Source organism: Oryctolagus cuniculus, chromosome 8 (genome assembly GCF_051225735.1).
Source record: "Oryctolagus cuniculus isolate XC-2025 breed Fujian yellow rabbit chromosome 8, ASM5122573v1, whole genome shotgun sequence".
NCBI lineage: Eukaryota > Metazoa > Chordata > Mammalia > Lagomorpha > Leporidae > Oryctolagus > Oryctolagus cuniculus.
In genome coordinates, this window is record NC_142874.1 from 91,946,043 (window position 1) to 91,965,618 (window position 19,576).

The following is a 19,576-nucleotide window of genomic DNA, read 5'->3' on the forward strand; positions in this document are numbered from 1 at the left end:
AGCTCTCTGCTATGGCCTGGGAAAGCAGTAGAAGATGGCCCAAGTCCTTGGGCCCTTACACCCGCATGGGAGACCCAGAAGAAGCTCCTGGCTCCTGGCTTTGGATCAGCACAGCTCTGGCCATTGCTGCCATCTTGGGAGTGAACCAGCAGATGGAAGACCTCTTTCTTTGTCTCTACCTCTCTCTGTAACTCTGTCTTTCAAATAAATAATTTTTTTTTTCACAGGCAGAGTGGACAGAGACAGAGACAGAGAGAGAAAGGTCTTCCTTTGCCATTGGTTCACCCTCCAGTGGCCGCCGCGCTGCGGCCAGTTCACCGCGCTGATCCGAAGCCAGGAGCCAGGTGCTTATCCTGGTCTCCCATGCGGGTGCAGGGCCCAAGCACTTGGGCCATCCTCCACTGCACTCCCTGGCCACAGCAGAGAGTTGGACTGGAAGAGGGGCAACCAGGACAGAATCCGGCGCCCCGACCGGGACTAGAACCCGGTGTGCCGGCGCCGCAAGGCGGAGGATTAGCCTATTGAGCCGCAGCGCCAGCCTCAAATAAATAAATCTTAAAAAAAAAAAAAAGCTGTTTTAAAAAATGAAAGAATATGTTAAGGCAATTTACAGATTGTTCCAGGCATGACTCAGTAAGGCTTATTCTGCTGGGCAAAATAGAAGGGCCAGGTTTGATACTTTTACAGATTAATGGGGAGCTGGGGGCTGAAAGTGTGTTACAACATTAGTGTTACAACACTAAAACTTTGTGTCAGGAAAGTACTACATTAGGCTGTCCAGTGGTCAGTGTCCAGTAGTCAGTGTCCTAAAAGAGAAAGAAACTCAATAAGGCATTAACATGGTTTACTGTTACATACGATATACTGGGAAACCACTAAAAATTTTATTGGACTATGTTAGATTGAAAGCTGTGCTTAATCTAATGGTGATGTACAAGATAGAATGGAGAAGGAAGAGCAGAAACAGAGAAACTCATTAGGAATCTAAAGTAATAGACCAAAAATGAGTTCATGAGAGGAATCATATGTAATGAAAGGAATGTTGAGATCAGAACCACAGGATTGGTCTTAATTACTGATCTGTCACCTTCAGCAAGTCATTTAGCCTGTCTGATGATGCTTTCTTATTTGCATGTCAGTCACCTTGTAGGCCCTCAATAAATACTTGAATGATGAAATGTTTATAGCTTTGGCTTAACTCACAGAGTAGTTATATAAATACAGTAATGATGAAAAACGTTTTCAACATTTAAATTTCAGAAAACTTAAGGTGTAATATGCATTGAAGGCCTAAGGAAGCAGAAATGGAGACTGAAAGGAGCAAGAAAGGTGAAAGACAAACATTACTCCAATATATTGAGTCGATATTCACCTAAGTAGGACAGTCAGTAGACAAACCAATTTTTTTGGAAAATAGGACAAGGTTTAGGAAGAAAAGAGTGATTAATTTAATTTCAATTGTGGGAAATGTTCAGCAGGCAGTTCTGTCGTGTATATTAGTTTCATATATTCTTGAGTATTTGTCATATGAAATTCCTAAAATATAATTTCATAAACAGAGAAAAGAGTTCTCTCCTGGGGAATTTGTGTTCTTGTATTTAAGAAAGCAGGGAGAGGGGCCAGCACTGTGGCACAGTGGGTAAAGCCACTGCCTGCAGTGCCAGCATCCCATATGGTACCAGCTACACCACTTCCCATGCAGCTCTCTGCTGTGGCCTGGGAAAACAGCAGAAGATGGCCCAGAGGTCCTTGGGCCCCTGCACCCACATGGGAGACCAGGAGGAAGTTCCTGATTCCTGGCTTCTGATAGCACAGCTCCAGCCATTGCAGCCAACTGGGGAGTGAACCAGTGGATGAAAGACCTCTCTTTCTGCCTCTCTATCTCTCTCTGTGTAACTCTTTCAAATAAATAAATAAATAAATCTTTTAAAAATAAAAGAAAGGAGGAATAAGGGAGGACATATACCCATGGAAGTTTCATCTATTTCACTCATTATATAGGGCACTGACTGGTTTTAAAGATTATTTAAGTCCCCCTAATTTAATATGGAGCTATTCTTTCTGTGCATGATTATTTTAAAAATATATGTATATAAAAATATATGTATGTATTTGAAAGGCAGAGAGAGATACACAGAGACAGAGATCTATCTGCTGGTTCACTCTAAATGCTCGCATCAGCCAGGGTTGGGTCAGGCAGAAGCCAGGAACCACAAACTCAATCTGGATCTACTACACGAGTGGCAGGGACCCAAGTACTTGAGCTGTCACCTGCCGCCTTCCTGGGGTGTGCATTAGCTAGCTCTCAAATCCAGGCACTCTGATATATGGGATATGGTGCCCCAAATAGTGACTTAATCATTCGATCTAATGCCCACCTCTCTATGCATCATTCTAAATAAATGTCACTACTAGTACCTTCCTATAATCAAGGTATACATGTGCTTTTCTATCCAAATTCCTTATGAAACATAATCAAATACTTAAAGTTATATGGATGATACATTTGTCTCTTACATTTTAAATGTTTCTATTGCCCCTTGAAATCTTTTTCTAATAAGTTCTGGTGTTTAGTTTTTGTTGGTATCAATTAAAAAAAAAAGATTTATTTATTTGAAAGGCAGAGTTAAAGAGAGATAGAGAGACAAAGACAGAGAGAGACATCTTCTATCTGATGGTTCACTCCCCAAATGCCCACAACAGCTGGAGCTGGGCTCAAACTAGCGCCCATATAGGATGCTTGCATTGCACACTGCAGCTTAACCCACTGCACCACAATGCAAGCTCTTGAAGTCATTAGTAGGTTTCTCTTAGCTGCTTTTAAAATTAAACTTTAATGGACACTTACCTTAGCAGTAGCTCCATGTTTTAGAAATAAAAAATTTGTTCCCAGAGTTTATTTGGTTATTTTTAGACTGCTGTAGTATTATACTGAATCTGTCTTAGAAGTTAAATTCCTAACAGTATCCAGCATCTTTGATGACTTTGGGCAAAAAGTGCTTCATATATTAAAAAATTGATTTGAGGGGCCTGCGCTGTGACGCACTAGGTTCCATATGGGTGCCGGTTCATGTCTCAGCTGTTCCACTTCCAATGCAGCTCCCTGCTAATCTGCAGCAGCAGATGTCCCAAGTGTTTGGGCCCCTGCACCCATGTGGGAGACCTAGATGAAGTTCCTGGCTGCTGGCATCAGCCTGTCCCAGCCCTGGCTGTAGCAGCCATTTATGGAGTAAATCATCAGATGGAAAATCTGTCTCTCTTTCTCTCTGTAACTCTGCCTTTCAAATAAATAAGCTAACTTTTAAAAACAAAATAAAAAGCTGATTTGAGGGGCCAGTGTTGTGACATAGTGGGTAAAGTTGTTGCCTGTGATATTAGCATCCCATATAGACAATGGGTCACGTCCTGGCTGCTCCATTTCCAATCCAGCTCCCTGCTAATTGCCTGGGAAAAGCACTGGAGGATGGCCCAAGTGCTCAGGCCGTTGCCACCCAAGTAGGAGACCTGGATAAAGCTCCTGGCTCCTGGCTCCTGGCTTCAGTCTGGCTCTGCTGTTGCAGCCACTGGAGAGTAAATCAGAGGATGGAACATCTGTTTCTCTTTCTCTCCTCCTTTCTCCCTCTCTCTGTAACTCTGCCTTTCAAATAAATAAATAATTTTTAAGTTGATTTAAGGGTTAGAACAAACCCTCCCATCATCTCTTGCTCTCTCATTTTAATCTAGTTTCCTTTACATAAATTGAATTTTGGTAATACAGAAACTTGGTTGTATGGCACTTATTTGCTTTTCCTATATTTTTGCCTAGGACAATTCTGTATTGTACATCCTTTTCTTGTTCTCAGAATAAAGTATTATGTGCTTTTCCTTGAGATCACAGATATAATATATAGTGGTATCCTCCTAACCCAGTAGTCAGATGTTAGCTTCCTCAACTGAAGAAACCTGGATGTTAGGGGAAAAATGATCAGCAAGGAAAATTGGTGTTATAGCTTTATATGTAGCAAAAATATTTGTCTCTTTTTGAGGAGTTAAGAGTTTCACAAAGGTGAATTCTCCATGAAACTGAAGCTTCAGTTATTGTTATGGACAGGAAGTCAGTGCAGCTGCAAGGGCCTTAGCATCACTGGTGTGGTAGTAAATGTTTAACAGCCATCTCTTGCTGGGGCATGAGAGTAAAGCTCTGATTTTTGGTGTCTGCAAATGCCCCTAGAGTAAGTTCTCCTACTGTGTTCCATTTCAAGCTACCATAGGACATCACTGAATACACAGTTGAGAAGAGGTATATTATACTCTCAACAATTATATAATACTTCCACCATGAGAACCAAATTGATGTAACCACAAAAGCATGAATAATAGTTTAATGTACTAGAAAGAGGAAGTAAGTTTTGGGTATTGTTTACTGAGTCTTACATATTGGATTTTAATATAATTGTCAGTTATGTAACTGCTTTATAATAGTGACTTCTAACAATCATCCTACAAAATCCCTAAAAATATTTAAAGCAGTTCTTTTAAGTCTGTATAAGCCAGCTCTAGCACACTACCACATGTACTCCTAGTTTTGGAAGTGATTGAAGGATTGAACAGTATCGTTACCCAGGACAGCACCTGAGTAACCTGAATAAATGCCCACCACACTTTAACACTGCTTATCTTTGAGAACAGGAGAATGTCTATAGATACCAGAATTATTCCTCAGACAGGCCAGCTAGAACTGGCTAGATCCAAGATGGTGCCTGGGTGACCTCAAAAGACCTTCCACATGTGCTAATTTCCTTATTAAATGGCAGGTGCTGACCACCATGACAGGAAACCTCAGACTATAAAAGGACTGAAAAGAGGTGGCACCCAAGTTCTAAGAAATTTCCACCTATTCCAAGAAAGCCATTAAAATCCCTCCCTTTAATTAGCATATTCCTCTCCCGAACTCCTGCTGCCCAAATCTATGACTCTTCAATCTTCAATAAGCTGAGAACCTGATTTGCGAGCTAGGCTTCCACTTCTTCACTAAATTAGCCACTAAATTAGCATGTGCTACTTGTGCTTAAGTTTTGGTCTTGTTACTGGCTTCACAACACTGAACCTAAAAGGGACCCCCTTTTAGGGTCTCAATCTTGCTAGAGGAAGCAGAAATTTATTGGAAACAATATGAATTGAGGTAGTTCTGCTACCTTATGATTCTTTTAAATATATATAACACTTGGATTTATATAGTCAATCCTTAAATTATGTGGTCTCACAAAAGAATGCTATTGATGCCTTCTCATATTCCCCCATGCATATGTTACTATTAATGACTATTAATTTTAAGGCTACTGTAGATGTTTAATTTAATCCATGTCACTGGTAAAAATAAATACTGACAAAAGGAATCGAGTAAACAAGGGCAAAAAATATGGAAAGAATATATATGAGTGGCAAACACACACATGAAAAATGTTCAATATAATTAGTTATAGGGGAATGCAAATTAAAATAAATAAGAGATACCATTACATACATTTTTTAAAAGACTATTGATTTATTTGAAAGGCAGGGTTACAGGGAGAGAGAGAGAGAGCTGCTCGTTTACTCCCCAAATGGCCACAATGGCCAGAGCTGGGCAGATCAAAAGCAAGGAACTTCCTCTGGGTCTCCCACTGTGTGCAGGGGTCCAAGCACTTGGGCCATCTTCTGCTGCTTTCTCAGGTGCATTAGCAGAGAGCTGGATTGGAAGTGGAGGAGCCAGGACTCTACTGGCACCCACATGGGATGTCAATGCTTCAGGAGGCAGCTTTACTCACTACGCCACAGCAGCCAGCCCCAATTACACACTTATTAGAATGGCTAAAATTCACAAGACTAACCCTAACAAAGCAGGAGGAATTGGAATTCATACACTACTTGTGGGAATGTAAAACGGTATAACCACTTGGCAGTTTGAAAGTTTGACAGCTTCTTAAAAAGTTAAACATATTCCTCTCATGTGATCTTGTCATTCCACTCCTAGCTGTTCTTCCAAGAAAAATGAAAGCACATGTCCATACAATCACTTGTACAAGAATGTTAACATGGGACTTGCATTGTGGCATAGAAAGTAAAGTAGCCGCCTGCAATGCCAGCATCTCATATAGGCCTGGTTCAAGTCCCAGCTGCTCCACTTTTGATCCAACTCCCTGCTAATGCCCTGAGGAAAGAAGTGGAAGATGACCCATGTGGGAGATTCAGATGAACCTCTTGGCTCCTGACTTCTGCCTGGCTCAGCCCTAGCCATTGCAGCCACTAATGGAGTGATCTAAAGGTGGAAAATCTCTGTGTCTGTCTCTTGCTTCCTCTGTAACTCTGCCTTTCAAATAAATTAAATCTTAATAATAATAATAATAATCTGGCTGTGGTCCAACCAGTAGAGACAAGGAAAAGGCAACTGCTTTATTCTTTTTTTTTTTTTTAAGATTTATTTATTTACTTGAGAGAAAGAGTTACAGAGAAAGGGAGGAAGAGACACATAGAGAGGTCTTCCATCTGCTGGCTCACTTCCCAAATGGCCACAACACCCAGAGCTGGGCCAGTCCAAAGCCTGGAGCCTGGAGCCAGGAACCTCATCTGGGTCTCTCATGTGAGTACCAGGGTCCAAGCACTTGATCCATCTTCTACTGCTTTCCCAGGCCATCAGCAGGGAGCTGAATTGGAAGTGGAGCAGCCGGGACTTGAACCAGTGCCCATATGGGATGCCAGTGCCACAGGCAGATGCTTAACCTACTATGCCACAGTGCCAGCCCCCAACTGCTTTATTCTGGACTACCTATTTCTATTCTTTCAGAGTGAAACTAGTTTAGGGAGCCATAAGCACACTTCTGGCTTACACAGAAGAAGTCAGACAAATGAAATGCTCTTTTCATTACATATTTATTGTTCAACCAAATTATCTTCATCTGAATGCCTATGTTTACATTTACTCCCCCCTAAATTCTTCAAATCACTTGTTTTACACATGACTATTACTCTTATAATGAGATTTTCTCATTATAATTTAAAATGACATTAATATTCATTAAACTGTTGGCTTTTCAGACTTGCTGAGTGAACACTAGGGCTACCCATGGAGCCATCAGGAGTATCCTAAGTGGGAGTGGGGATTAGCGATAGAGGGAAAGGGAGACAAGAATCTGAATGGGTAAAGCTTTGGTCTCCAACCCAGAAAGGTTCTCAGTTTTACAAATGATTTCTAGAGGGGTGGGGATGTGGGGGGCTGGAGGGGGTGGTGAACAAATCATGAAAACCATCTATTTAATTACAATGCCAAACTCAGAGTCTGTTCACAGTAGGTACTCAATAAATATCTGTGAAATGAATCTTGATTGAATTTTAAAAGCCTCTCATTTCCTTCTATACTTCTGCCTCCCTCCCCAGCCCCTTGAATCCTGTCTCAACTGGCATATAATTTTTTTCCTGCCATTTGAGTTTCTCAACATGGGAACATACATTTAAGAAAAGGTGTTAACTGTCCACTTTAAAAAGTACCAATACAATATACCAATGTACCATCTTTGTAAAAGCACTGATTTATATACATATTCACACATTGATTAGCAATGCAATTCTCTATTAAAAAATCCTATTAAACATATCCAAACACCTCAATAAAACCTCAATAGTGAGGGGGAAAAATCATACAACCATATGGAAAAATGTGCCTACAAATTAATAATCTCCTACCTTAGTTCATTAACCAACATTTTTTTCTTTGGTTAGTTTTTCATTTTGCCTCCAGATTGATTCCAAAGTCTGCAACTTTTCTCATGCCCAACTCAATATTGTCACACAGCCCTCTTCTTTACTAAGAAAGTTGAGATCAACTATGATATTGACTTTCTGCTTCCTCTAACCTAGTTTCATTTCATTTTTACCCACTCTAATATCCTTTCTTCTTCTTTTAAAAAGATTTTTATTTATTTAGTTGAGAGGAAGAGTTACAGACAGAGAGAAAGGGCATCCATCCACTGGTTCACTCCCCAAATGGCTCCAATGGCTGGAACTGAGCACCTGAAGCTAGGAGCCAAGAGCTTCTTCAGGTCTCCCACATAGGTGCAGGGGCCCAAGCACTTTGGCCATCTTCTACTGCTTTCCCAGGCCATAAGCAGAGAGCTGAATCAGAAGAGAAGCAACCAGGACACAAACTGGCACCTATATGGGATGCCAGCGCCACAGGTAGAGGCCTAGCCTACTATGCCACAGCGCCAGCCTCACATTCTTCTTCTTCTTCTTCTTTTTAATATTTATTTATTTATTTATTTGAAAGTCAGAGTTACATGGAGAGAGGAGAGGCAGAAAGAGACAGAGAGAGAGGTCTTCCATCCAATGGTTCACTCCCCAATTGGCTGCAATGGCTGGATCTGCACCAATCCGAAACCAGGAGCCAGGAGCCTCCTCTGTGTGTCCCATACGGGTGCAGGGGCCCAAGGCCCATCTTGTACTGCTTTCCCAGGCCATAGCAGAGAGCTAGATCAGAAGTGGAGCAGTTGGATCTCGAACTGGTGCCCATATGGGATGCTGGCGCTTCAGGCCAGGGTGTTAACCCACTACACCACAGCACCAGCCTCACTTTCTTCTAATTTCTGATGGGTTTCTCCCTTGTTCAGAATCAAGTACTCCACCTATATTTTTACTCCAGGTCTCATATCTTCTCAGAAAACTGCCTTCATCCATCAACCCCTCTGTCCTGTATCTCATTTCTTTTATGAATTTCAACTATAAATTTACCCAAATCTCTCCCATTCCTAAAAAAAAATTTCCTTTGACAAAGTCCCTCTAAGTCATGCCAACCTCTCCATTTTCCACCTTTCATTAACCACCAATGTACTTAAAGTCAATACAGGTTGAGCATTCCCAATAGAAAAATCTAAAGTGCTCTAAAACTTAAGCACCAACACGATGCCACAGGTGGACAATTCCATACCTGACCTCATGTGAGGTCCCAGTCAAAATAAAGGTGTATTAAAGATCATAGATAGGGGCCAGCACTGTGGCACAGTGGGTTAAATCCCCAGCCTGCAGCACCAGCATCCCATGTGGGTGCCTGTTCGAGTCCTGGCTGCCCACTTCTTATCCAGCTCTCTGTTATAACCTGGGAAAGCAGTAGAAGATGGCTCAAACCCTTGGGTCCCTGCACTCATGTGGGAGACCTGGAAGAAGCTCCTGGCTCTTAGCTTTGGATTGGCACAGCTCCAGCTGTTGCAGCTAATTGGGGAGTGAACCAGCGGATGGAAGGCCTCTTTCTCTCTGTCTCTACCTCTCTCTGTAACTCTTTCAAATAAATAAAAGTAAATATTTTTTTAAAAACATGGATAAAATTACTTTCAGGCTATGTATGTAAGGCATATATGAAACAAAAATGAGTTTTGTGTTTAGACTTGGAGCTTCTCCCTCATTATATATTTTGCATTATATGAATGTGACTATTCCAAAACAAAAAAACCCAAAGCATTTTTGGTCACAAGCAATTCGAATAAGTGATACTCAACCTGTATCACCTCACCAGAACTCTGAGTCACAATTGACAAAGTTTAGCTGTACTAATCATTAGTACATTTGAACTATCTGTATCACTTGGCATCTGATATTTTGAGTAGGCAAATATTTTTTGGATGAATAAAGTGGGAATGTGATGAAAAGAAGAAAGGTAGGTGCCTATAAACTCAAGAGAACTCAATGGGTTACAAATAGCTGGAGTAGCAAGACTCTAGTCACCCACTCCCCATCTTGCCAGAGATGCCCACATCCTAGTTGCTGGACTATGTGAATGAATATAGTTACATGGCAAAGGGGAAAAAAAGGTTATTGATCATCTATCCTTCAGTTGGCATTGTGTATCTTGGATTATCCATGTTGGAGTACCTGGTTGGATTCTTGCCTCCTCTACTTTTGATCAGCTTTCTGACAATGCTCACCCTGGAAAGCAGCAGGTGATGGTTCAGGTACCTGGGTCTCTGCTACCCATGTGGAAGACAGATTGAGTCCCCAGATTCTGGCTTAGGCTTGGCCCAGCCTTGGCTGTTGTGGGTATTTAGGGAGATAACCAGCTAATAGAAGATCTACCTCAATCCCTTGTCAAATAAAATGGAAATGAACATCAAAAGAGGCAGAAGAGTATATCCAAATGAGATAAGCAAGACTCAGCTAGCCATTGCTGGTTTGAACACAGCAATGGTTCATGAGCCAGGGAACATGGTAGTTTCCAGAAGCTGGAAAAGGTAAGAAAACAGATTCTGGTCTAAAACCTCCAGAAATAAATGCAGTCCTGCTTATTTGATTTTAGTCCAGTGAGACCCATTTAATTCTCTGGTGTCCAGATCTATAAATATGTTATTTAAAGCTACTTAGGGGGCTAGCACTGTGGTGTAGCAGGTAAAGCCGCCGCTTGCGGTGCTGGCATTCCATATGGGCACCAGTTCGAGTCCACTTCTGATCTAGCTCTCTGCTGTGGCCTGGGAAAGCAATGGAAGATGGCCCAAGTCCTTGGACCCCTGCACCCACGCAGGAGACCGGAAGAAGCTCCTGGCTCCTGGCTCTGGGTCAGCGCAGCTCAGGCCACTGTGGCCATCTGGGGAGTGAACTATTGGATGGAATACCTCTCTATCTCTGCCTCTGCCTCTCTGTAACCCTGCCTTTCAAATAAATAAGTAAATATTTAAGAAGAAAAAATATATAAAAATTTAAAACAGCTTCTTAGTTTGTGCTAATGTGTGTCAACATCAAAGAAAGTACTACAATAACCATTTCCAATTTTTCTTTAAAACATAATCATATGTCACTTAAGGATGTGATTACATTCTAAGAAATGTGTTATCCAGTGATTTTGTCATTATTCAAACATCACAGTGTACACCTACACAAACCCAGATAGTGTAGGTCAGTCCCTCAGTGTGGCCTATTAATGCAACTGCTGCTGGTATAACATACATACTGCTTTTACAGAAAACTTTTTTTAATAAATAGGCGTACACTCTAAAATCATGAGTAAAAGTACAGTATAGTAGACACATAAATAACATCACTGTTTCTTATCAAGTATTATGTACAGTACCTAATTGTATGTGCTATACTTTTATACTGGCAGCACACTGGGTTTGTTTACACCAGAATCACCACAAACATGTGAGTAATGCATTGTGCTATGATATTAAGAAAGCTGTAATGATACTAGGTCACAGGGATTTTTCAGTGTCATTATAATTTTATGGGACCACCATCACATATGTGGTCCATTCTTGACCCAACACATCATTATGCAACACATGACTAGTTGAATCTTAGGAATTTTTCTATTGGATTTCATCTACTGAGAAGGTGGGAGACAGTGCTGGAGGTGGTGATAGGAAGGAAACCACCATCAAATAGTTTACCCACTTTCTTGTTGACCTTCACACTGCCAGCTGCTGGCTTATTATCATATAGAAGTGCTAAAGTCCTATTACCAGAAATAAAAACCCTTATGAAAACCTAACAGGGTGTATACTTGTTTTAGGAACAAAAGTATATGGCAAAGAAAAATCCTATGAAATTGCCCTTTTCCACATTTAGCAGGGTAGAAAAGAAAGCTTGTTTCCTGTTATGAAGCCCCAGATAATGGCAGTGAAGAAGAATGTGAGTCAACCACTCTGGCTCTAAAAAAAGAAAAAGGATCCCAGAGTCAGCTGAAACATACAGTGACACTCAAGAGAGTTCAATGTACAGATTGCTTGGCCACCAATCCAAATATTCTTAAAGCTTTTGTGCAGCCACTCAACATGATTTCACACTCAATTTTCCCCCACTGTGCTTGAGTCCTTCCTCTAGGCCAAAAGAAGTGACTCCTGTTGGAAACTTGGAGACTTTCTGATAATGGACCAGAAAGGCAGGCAGCCTCAATCTGATGGGCAGAAGGTACATGGGTGTTTTTTTGTTTGTTTGTTTTTTTTAAGATTTACTTATTTATTCTGAAAGTCAGAGAGAGAGAGAGAGAGAGATCTTCCATCTGCTGGTCCACTCCCACAATGGCTGCAACAGCCACCAATGGGCCAGGCTGAAGCCAGGAGCTTCATCCACATCTGCTATGTAGGTTCAGATGCCCAAGCACTTGGGCCATCCTCCATTTCTCATCCCAGGCTGCCAGCAGAGAGCTGGATCAGAAGTGGAGCAGCCAGGACAGGAAGCAACACCCACAGGGGATGCTGGCATTGCAGGTGGTGACTTTACCCACTATGTCACAATGCTGGCCCCGGTTGGTGGGTCTGGCTAAGTGAATTTGGAACTCTGGAGCATTTTACATAGGAAGGTAACACAAACTGGGCAAGTGGAGTTAGAGAAACCCTTTTTGCAGGATGACTTGTAGCCATAACTGCTTTTCCATAAGAAATCATGTTCTTTGTTCTAGAATAGAAATGACTCTTGATATACACCCAAACTCTTTAAAGCCTTCCTCCTTTGACTTTCACTTTAGAATCAGGTTTATTAATTTATTTGTCCTACCTGTCTCGCATTTCTTGACCCTACAAAAGAGTCACAAGGTTAAATTCAACTAATTCCACTTTGGGTATGTGATAAAAGGATTTTTTTCTCATTTATTTTTTTGTTTGAAAAGCAGAGAGAGAAACATACAGTGATCTCTCATCTTCTAGTTCACTCCCTAAATGCCCCCAACAGCCAGGTCAGGGCTGGGCTAAAGCAGGTACCTAGGAACTCAATCCAGAGCTCCCATGTGGGTGTCAGGTGTCACCTGTTGACTCCTAAGGTGTACGTTAGCAGGAAACTATATTGGTCAGCAGAGATTTGTAGCATTTAAGCAAGAGAAATATACTAGTAAAGTTCTCCTAAATATGAATATATACTCATATATGAATTGGCTCACTTAATTATGGAACCTACTATATTCTGCTATCTGTAAAGTGGAGAAATAGGAAAGCCAGCATAATTCAATCTGAGCTTAAAAGCCTGAGAACTAGAGGGGAGGGTACGATGGCATAAGTCACAGTCTTAGTCCAGAGGCCAGGAAACCAGAAACATCAATGTCTGAGGGCAGGAAGAGATGGACATCCCAGCTCAAACAGGAAAGAGGCTTGCCCTTTCTCTGCCTCTATTTTCTTTTCAGGGCTCCCAAAGACTGGGTAACGTCTACACACATTGTTAAGGGCAATCTTCTTTATTTTCAGTCTGTTGACTCAAAGCTAATCTCTTCCAGAAACTCCCTCACAAATACACTGAAAATTAATGTTTTACCAGTTTTCTGAGCACCCCATAGCCTGTATAGTTGACACATAAAAGTAACCATCTCGGCTGGCGCCGTGGCTCAATAGGCTAATCCTCCGCCTTGCGGCGCCAGCACACCGGGTTCTAGTCCCAGTCAGGGCACCGGATGCTGACCCGGTTGCCCCTCTTCCAGGCCAGCTCTCTGCTATGGCCCGGGAGTGCAGTGGAGGTCGGGCCAAGTCCTTGGGCCCTGCACCCGCATGGGACACCAGGAAAAGCACCTAGCTCCTGGCTTCAGATCAGCGTGATGTGCTGGCCGCAGCGCACTGGCCGCGGCGGCCATTGGAGGATGAACCAACGGCAAAAAGGAAGACCTTTCTCTCTGTCTCTCTCTCTCTCACTGTCCACTCTGCCTGTCAAAAATAAAAAAATAAATAAATAAAAATAAAAGTAACCATCTCAAGTCCACCTCTTATCAACTTGGCACCCATATAATCTCCTTAAACTATACTTTAATCTCCAAATAGACAATAACAAGGTTGCAATTTCACCGAAAGTGACACAACTAGAAATGTATTAATCCCTTCCCCAGCAGAGGTAGTAAGGTCCTTGGGTGATGGTCATTTTTCTCCTGATATCACATAACAGAAATAAGAACAATTAATAATACTTAAATACCAATATAAACTCAGTACATCTTATGTTACATGATAAAGGAACAGAAATCAAAGATATTTAACATCTGTGTATATATATACACAAATAACAAAATAAAAAATATTCACAAGGCTTTGATATTTTTCTTCTCACTTCTTTCTACACATCTATCTTGCCTCCAAAGTCCTTCCCTTTCCTTTTGTCCCTAATTATAACCTTATCATCCAATCCAGCATTAGACATTAGGTTCTATCCCTAAAATCTTCCAGAGGAATCATCCTTGTTCCCCTACTCCAAAATAGTAAGAAGAAAAACAAAAAAGCTAAATTCACACACATCTATAAATGTCTAGTAATTTCTGGATTTTTTTTTTAATCTCAATTTGTCTCAAAGCATCAACTTTTTTTTTTTTTTTTTTTTTGGACAGGCAGAGTGGACAGTGAGAGAGACAGAGAGAGAGAAAGGTCTTCCTTCCGTTGGTTCACCCCCGAAATGGCCACCACGGCTGGCGCTACACCGATCCAAAGCCAGGGACCAAGTGCATCCTCCTGGTCTCCCATGCGGGTACAGGGCCCAAGAGCTTGGGCCATCCTCCACTGCCCTCCTGGGCCACAGCAGAGAGCTGGACTGGAAGAGGAGCAACCGGGACTAGAACCCGGTGCCCATATGGGATGCTAGCGCTGCAGGTGGAGGATTAACCAAGTGAGCCATGGCCCTCATATTATTCTTCTACCAGGTATGTGCATGAAATCCCAATTGCATTACTACTTCCTTATAACTTTGAGATTTTAAATTTAATATGCTTGATGATGGAGTATCTCCGAAATTGCCACATCTTTTCACTACCAAATGAGCCAAATTATTGGAGTAAACAAATGTTTTAAAAATGTACTGTACTGGCCAGTACCACGGCTCACTAGGGTAATCCTTCGCCTGCGGCGCAGGCACCCCGGGTTCTAGTCCGGGTTGAGGCACCAGATTCTGTCCTGGTTGCTCCTCTTCCAGTCTAGCTCTCTGCTGTGGCCTGGGAAGGCAGTGAAGGATGGCCCAAGTCCTTGGGCCCTGCACCCACATGGGCGACCAGGAGGAAGCACCGGCTCCTGGCTTCAGATCGGCGCAGCACGCCAGCAGTAGTGGCCATTTCGGGGGTAAACCAATGGAAGGAAGACCTTTCTCTCTGTCTCTCTCTCTCTCTCTCTCTCTCTCTCTCTCTCTAACTCTGCCTGTCGAAAAAAAAAAATGTACTGTACAGTATAGTTTCTTAGTTCCACTGTTTCTTTTAGTGCCTTGTGTTATGTTTGTACATAAAATAAACAACAATCCTCAATAGGTACTAGATAGTATGATCATCCCTTCACATTTACTAGTTTAACCAAGTGCAGGTAAAAAGCTTTTTTGCAGTGCTCATATTCTGGTGCAGTGAGTTAAGCCACTACCTGTGATACCAGACTCCTCTATGAGAGCTGGTTTGATTCCTGGCTGCTCCTCTTCTGATCCAGCTCCCTGCTAGTGCACCTGAGAAACCAATGGAAGATGGCCTAAATGCTTGGACTCCTGCCACTCATGTGGGAGACCCGGATGGAATTCCTGGCTTCTGATTTTGATTTGGCCCAGCCCCATGCCATTGCAGCCATCTGGGGAACCAGCAGATGAAGAATTGATCTCTCTCTTCTCTCTCTCTCCCTGCAACTACCTTTCAAGTAAATAAATCTTTTAAAAAATAGTTTTGCATCCATAGTTAATATCTATAAACTTTTTTCATGTCATTATTCCTAAACAATATAGAATAAAATATAGTATAAAGACTATTTACATAACATTTATGTCATATTAGATATTCTAAGTAATCTAGAGAGGTGAAGGTTAAATGCAAACACTATACCATTTTATAAAAGGGACTAGAGCATCTGTGGATTTTGATATTTGCAAGAGGTCCTAGAAACAATCGTAGAGACAACTGTACGTATTAAAAATTTCAGGGGCTGGCACTGTAGTGTAGCAGGTAAAGTCACTGTCTGCAGTGCCAGCATCCCATATGGGCACTGGTTTGAGTCCCAGCTGATGCACTTTCGATCCAGCTCTCTGCTAAAGCCTGGGAAAGCAGTAGAAGATAGCCCAAGTCCTTGGGTCCCTGCACCCTTGTGGGAGACCTGGAAGAAGCTCCTGGCTTCTGACTTTGGATTGGTGCAGCTCTGGCCTTGTTGTGGCCAACTGGGGAGCAGATGGAAGACCTCTGACTTTCAAATAAATAAATAAATCTTTAAAAAATAAATTTCACACAGGGGAGAGGAGGGTGTTGGGGCACAGCAAGTTAAGACACAGCTTGTAACACCAGCATCCTGTTATCTGAGTGCTGGTACTAGTCCTGAGTCCTGGCTACTCCAAATCCAATGCTGATCCCTGCTAATGTGCCTGGGAAGGTAGCAGAGAATGGCCCATGTGTCTGAGCCCCTGCAACCTGTTTAGGAGACCCAGATGGAGTCTCTGGGTCCTAGCTTTGGCCCAGCTCAGATCTGGCTGTTGCAACTGTTTGGGGAGTAACCAATGGATGTAAGATTTCTTTCTCTGCCTCCCCCCATCACTCTGCATTTCAAGTAATATAAGAAATCTAAAAAAGGGAAGGTCTAGGGGCCAGCGCTGTGGCGCAGTGGGTTAACACCCTGGCCTGAAGTGCCAGCATCCCTTTTGGGTGCTGGTTCAAGACCCAGCTGTTCCTCTTCCCATCCAGCTCTCTGCTATGGCCTGGGAAAGCAGTAGAAGATGGCCCAAGTCCTTGGGCCCCTGAACCAGTGTGGGAGACCTGGAAGAAGCTCCTGGCTCCTGACTTCAGATCGGCGCAGCTCCAGCTGTTGTGGCCAATTGGGGAGTGAACCAGCGGATGGAAGACCTCTCTCTCTCTCTCTGCCTCTCCTCTCTCTGTGTAACTATGACTTTCATGTAAATAAATAAAACTTTTTTTTTTTAAAGGCAAAGTTTAAAACAATTCCTCATTTAAGTGGTGTTGTTAAATCATTAAGATACCACATGGACCTTTAGAACCACTACATGCCACACTGCCACAATCACTCCTAAATTTAATAGAACAAATTTAGATTTATCATCATGGGCTGGCATTGCAGAGTAGCAGATAAAGCTGCTGCTGCCTGTGATGCCAGCACCCCATGTGGGCACCAGTTCATGTCCCAGCTACTCCAATTCTGATCCAGCTCCCTGCTAAAGGCCTAGGAAAAGCAGCAAAAGATGGCCTAATACTTATGCACCTGCTACTCATGTGGGAGACCTGGATGAAGCTCCTTGGCTCGTAGCTTCAGCCTTAGCCACTGAGGCCATCTGGGTAGTGAATCCAGCAGATGGAAGCTCACTTGCTCTCCCTCTCTCTCTCTGTCTCTCCCTCTCTTTGTGTAACTCTTTCAAATAATAAATAAATCTTTTTTTTTAATTGGCTATATTCTCCCATTTCTGGTCATAACAATGAGCATTTATAAAAGTTCAATAAAATAGAATACTATTTAATTTTTGATCATGTGTTACTAAGCAAATGTTGATGAAAATATCTCCAAATTTAAGAGTGTTTCACAGTAAATACTAATGTTAAAAACAAATCTAAGTTACAGGAGCCGGCGCTGTGGCTTGTGGGTAAAATCACTACCTGCAGTGCCAGCATCCCATATGGGCGCCGGTTTGAGTCCTGGCTGCTCCACTTCCAATCCAGCTCTCTGCTAGTAGTCTGGGAAAGCAGTGGAAGATGGCCCAAGTCCTTGGGCCCCCACACCCATGTGGGAGACCTGGAGGAAGCTCCTGGCTCCTGGCTTCGGATCAGCACAGCTTCAGCCACTGTGGCCAATTGGTAAGTGAACCAGTGGATGGAAGACCTCTTTCTCTGCCTCTCCTTCTTTCTCTGTATAACTCTGACTTTCAAATAAATAAATCTAATAAAATTTTTAAAAATCTAAATTGTTTATACTGAAGGAAAAATCTGCCTATAAAATTTTCACATTTTAAGTGTTTCAAGAATGCTATAACTCATTTATTATTATGAGAAAGTATTTACTGAGATAGGCATTTTGAGTAGCAGTTGGGATGTTGCTTGGGACACTTGCATGGGTTTGATGCCTGACTTGGGAAGTCCAGCTCAGAGCCCAATTCCAGCTTCTTGCTAAAGTGCTTCCTGGAAGCGGGAAATGGCTCAAGTAGCTGAGTCTCTGCCCCTCAGGAGGGAAACCAGGATTGAGTTTCCAGCTCTTGGCTACAGTCCAGTCCAGCACTGGCTATTCCTGGCATTTGGGGAGTCTACCAGAGCATGGGAGATCCATCTGTCTGCCTTTCAAATAAAAAATAAATTAAAAATTATTTTACTGACTAATAAGCTTCCAGACTAGCTTCCATATTTGTTCTAATCTACCATTATTTTGAAAAATCTATATTTCAGATAATTTATATGTCATAGAATCAACTCTTAAAAAAGTGTACAATTCGGCCGGCGCCTCGGCTCACTAGGCTAATCCTCTGCCTTGCAGCGCCGGCACACCAGGTTCTAGTCCCGGTCAGGGCGCCGGATTCTGTCCCGGTTGCCCCTCTTCCAGGCCAGCTCTCTGCTGTGGCCCAGGACTGCAGTGGAGGATGGTCCAAGTACTTGGGTCCTGCACCCAATGGGAGACCAGGATAAGTACCTGGCTCCTGCCATCGGATCAGCGCGGTGCGCTGGCCGCAGTGCGCTGGCCGCGGTGACCATTGGAGGGTGAACCAACGGCAAAAGGAAGACCTTTCTCTCTGTCTCTCTCTCTCACTGTCCACTCTGCCTGTCAAATAAAAAAATAAATAAATAAAAAAATAAATAAAAAAGTGTATAATTCAGTATGTTTTGCTATAGACGCAGAGTGGTGCAGCTATCACCATTATCTAATTTTAGAAAATTTCAACAACTCATCCTCAAAACCCCACACTCATTAGCAGTCACTCCCCATTCTCTCTACTTCTAGTTCCTGGCAACCATTAGTTTGCCATCTGTCCCTGTAGATTCACTTTTGGTCCTTTCATATAAGCAGAACCATATGATATGTGGCCTTTTAAGCCTGGCTTCTTACATTTAACAGGATATTTTTTAGCTTCAAGATACATGTCGTAACATGTATCAGTATTTTGTCCCTTCTTGTTCAAACTATTCCACCTTACAACCAAATTACATTTTGTTTATTCATTCATCACCTGTTGGACATTTGAGTTGTTTCTTCTACTTGGCCTTTATGAATCCTGCTACTCTGAACACTGGTGTGTATTAGTATTAAATTTTTGTGTAGAAAAATACTTTATTTTTATCTCAAAGACTTGTGCAAGTTCACTACATGGTTAAAATCCTATTAATTTAAGGTGAAAATGTTGTTCTTAGCATGAAATAATTTATAATACCTTAATTTCACTTAATAAAAAGGAGAATTCATTGGTAAGTATAAAACTAATAATATGAATAACATTTGGTTGATGAGCTCCAAATGATCTATTCCAAGCAAAACAGAAAATCTCCTCCATAGAATTTCTAATTAAAATGATGAAATTGTATTAGACCCAGTGTCCTTGGCAAGTTATAGACTTCTATGTCAAATATAAAGATACATGAAAACATAGATACATTCATAAGTGTAGATACAGTACAAATCTTAATTATATTTCAATTAGCCCCATGTTTAAGTTATAACAATATAGTCTCACTAAAGAA

At 42.0% G+C, this 19,576-nt stretch overlaps 1 long non-coding RNA gene across 9 annotated transcripts in view; it reads left to right on the plus strand.

The window, feature by feature from the left end:
- LOC149125089 (uncharacterized) overlaps window positions 1–16,835 on the plus strand; it is a 40,212-nt gene extending 23,377 nt beyond the window's left edge. For 3 of the 9 annotated variants that reach the window (XR_016212368.1, XR_016212361.1, XR_016212367.1), the window contains 2 exons: window positions 15,363–15,563; window positions 16,592–16,835. This is a non-coding gene — a long non-coding RNA (uncharacterized LOC149125089). Of the gene's footprint in view, window positions 1–11,817; window positions 11,905–14,290; window positions 14,600–15,362; window positions 15,564–16,591 lie in introns of those variants that run through there. The other 6 variants (XR_016212370.1, XR_016212365.1, XR_016212372.1 and 3 more) reach the window with 3 other exon arrangements.
- The last annotated feature ends 2,741 nt before the right edge of the window (window positions 16,836–19,576 follow it).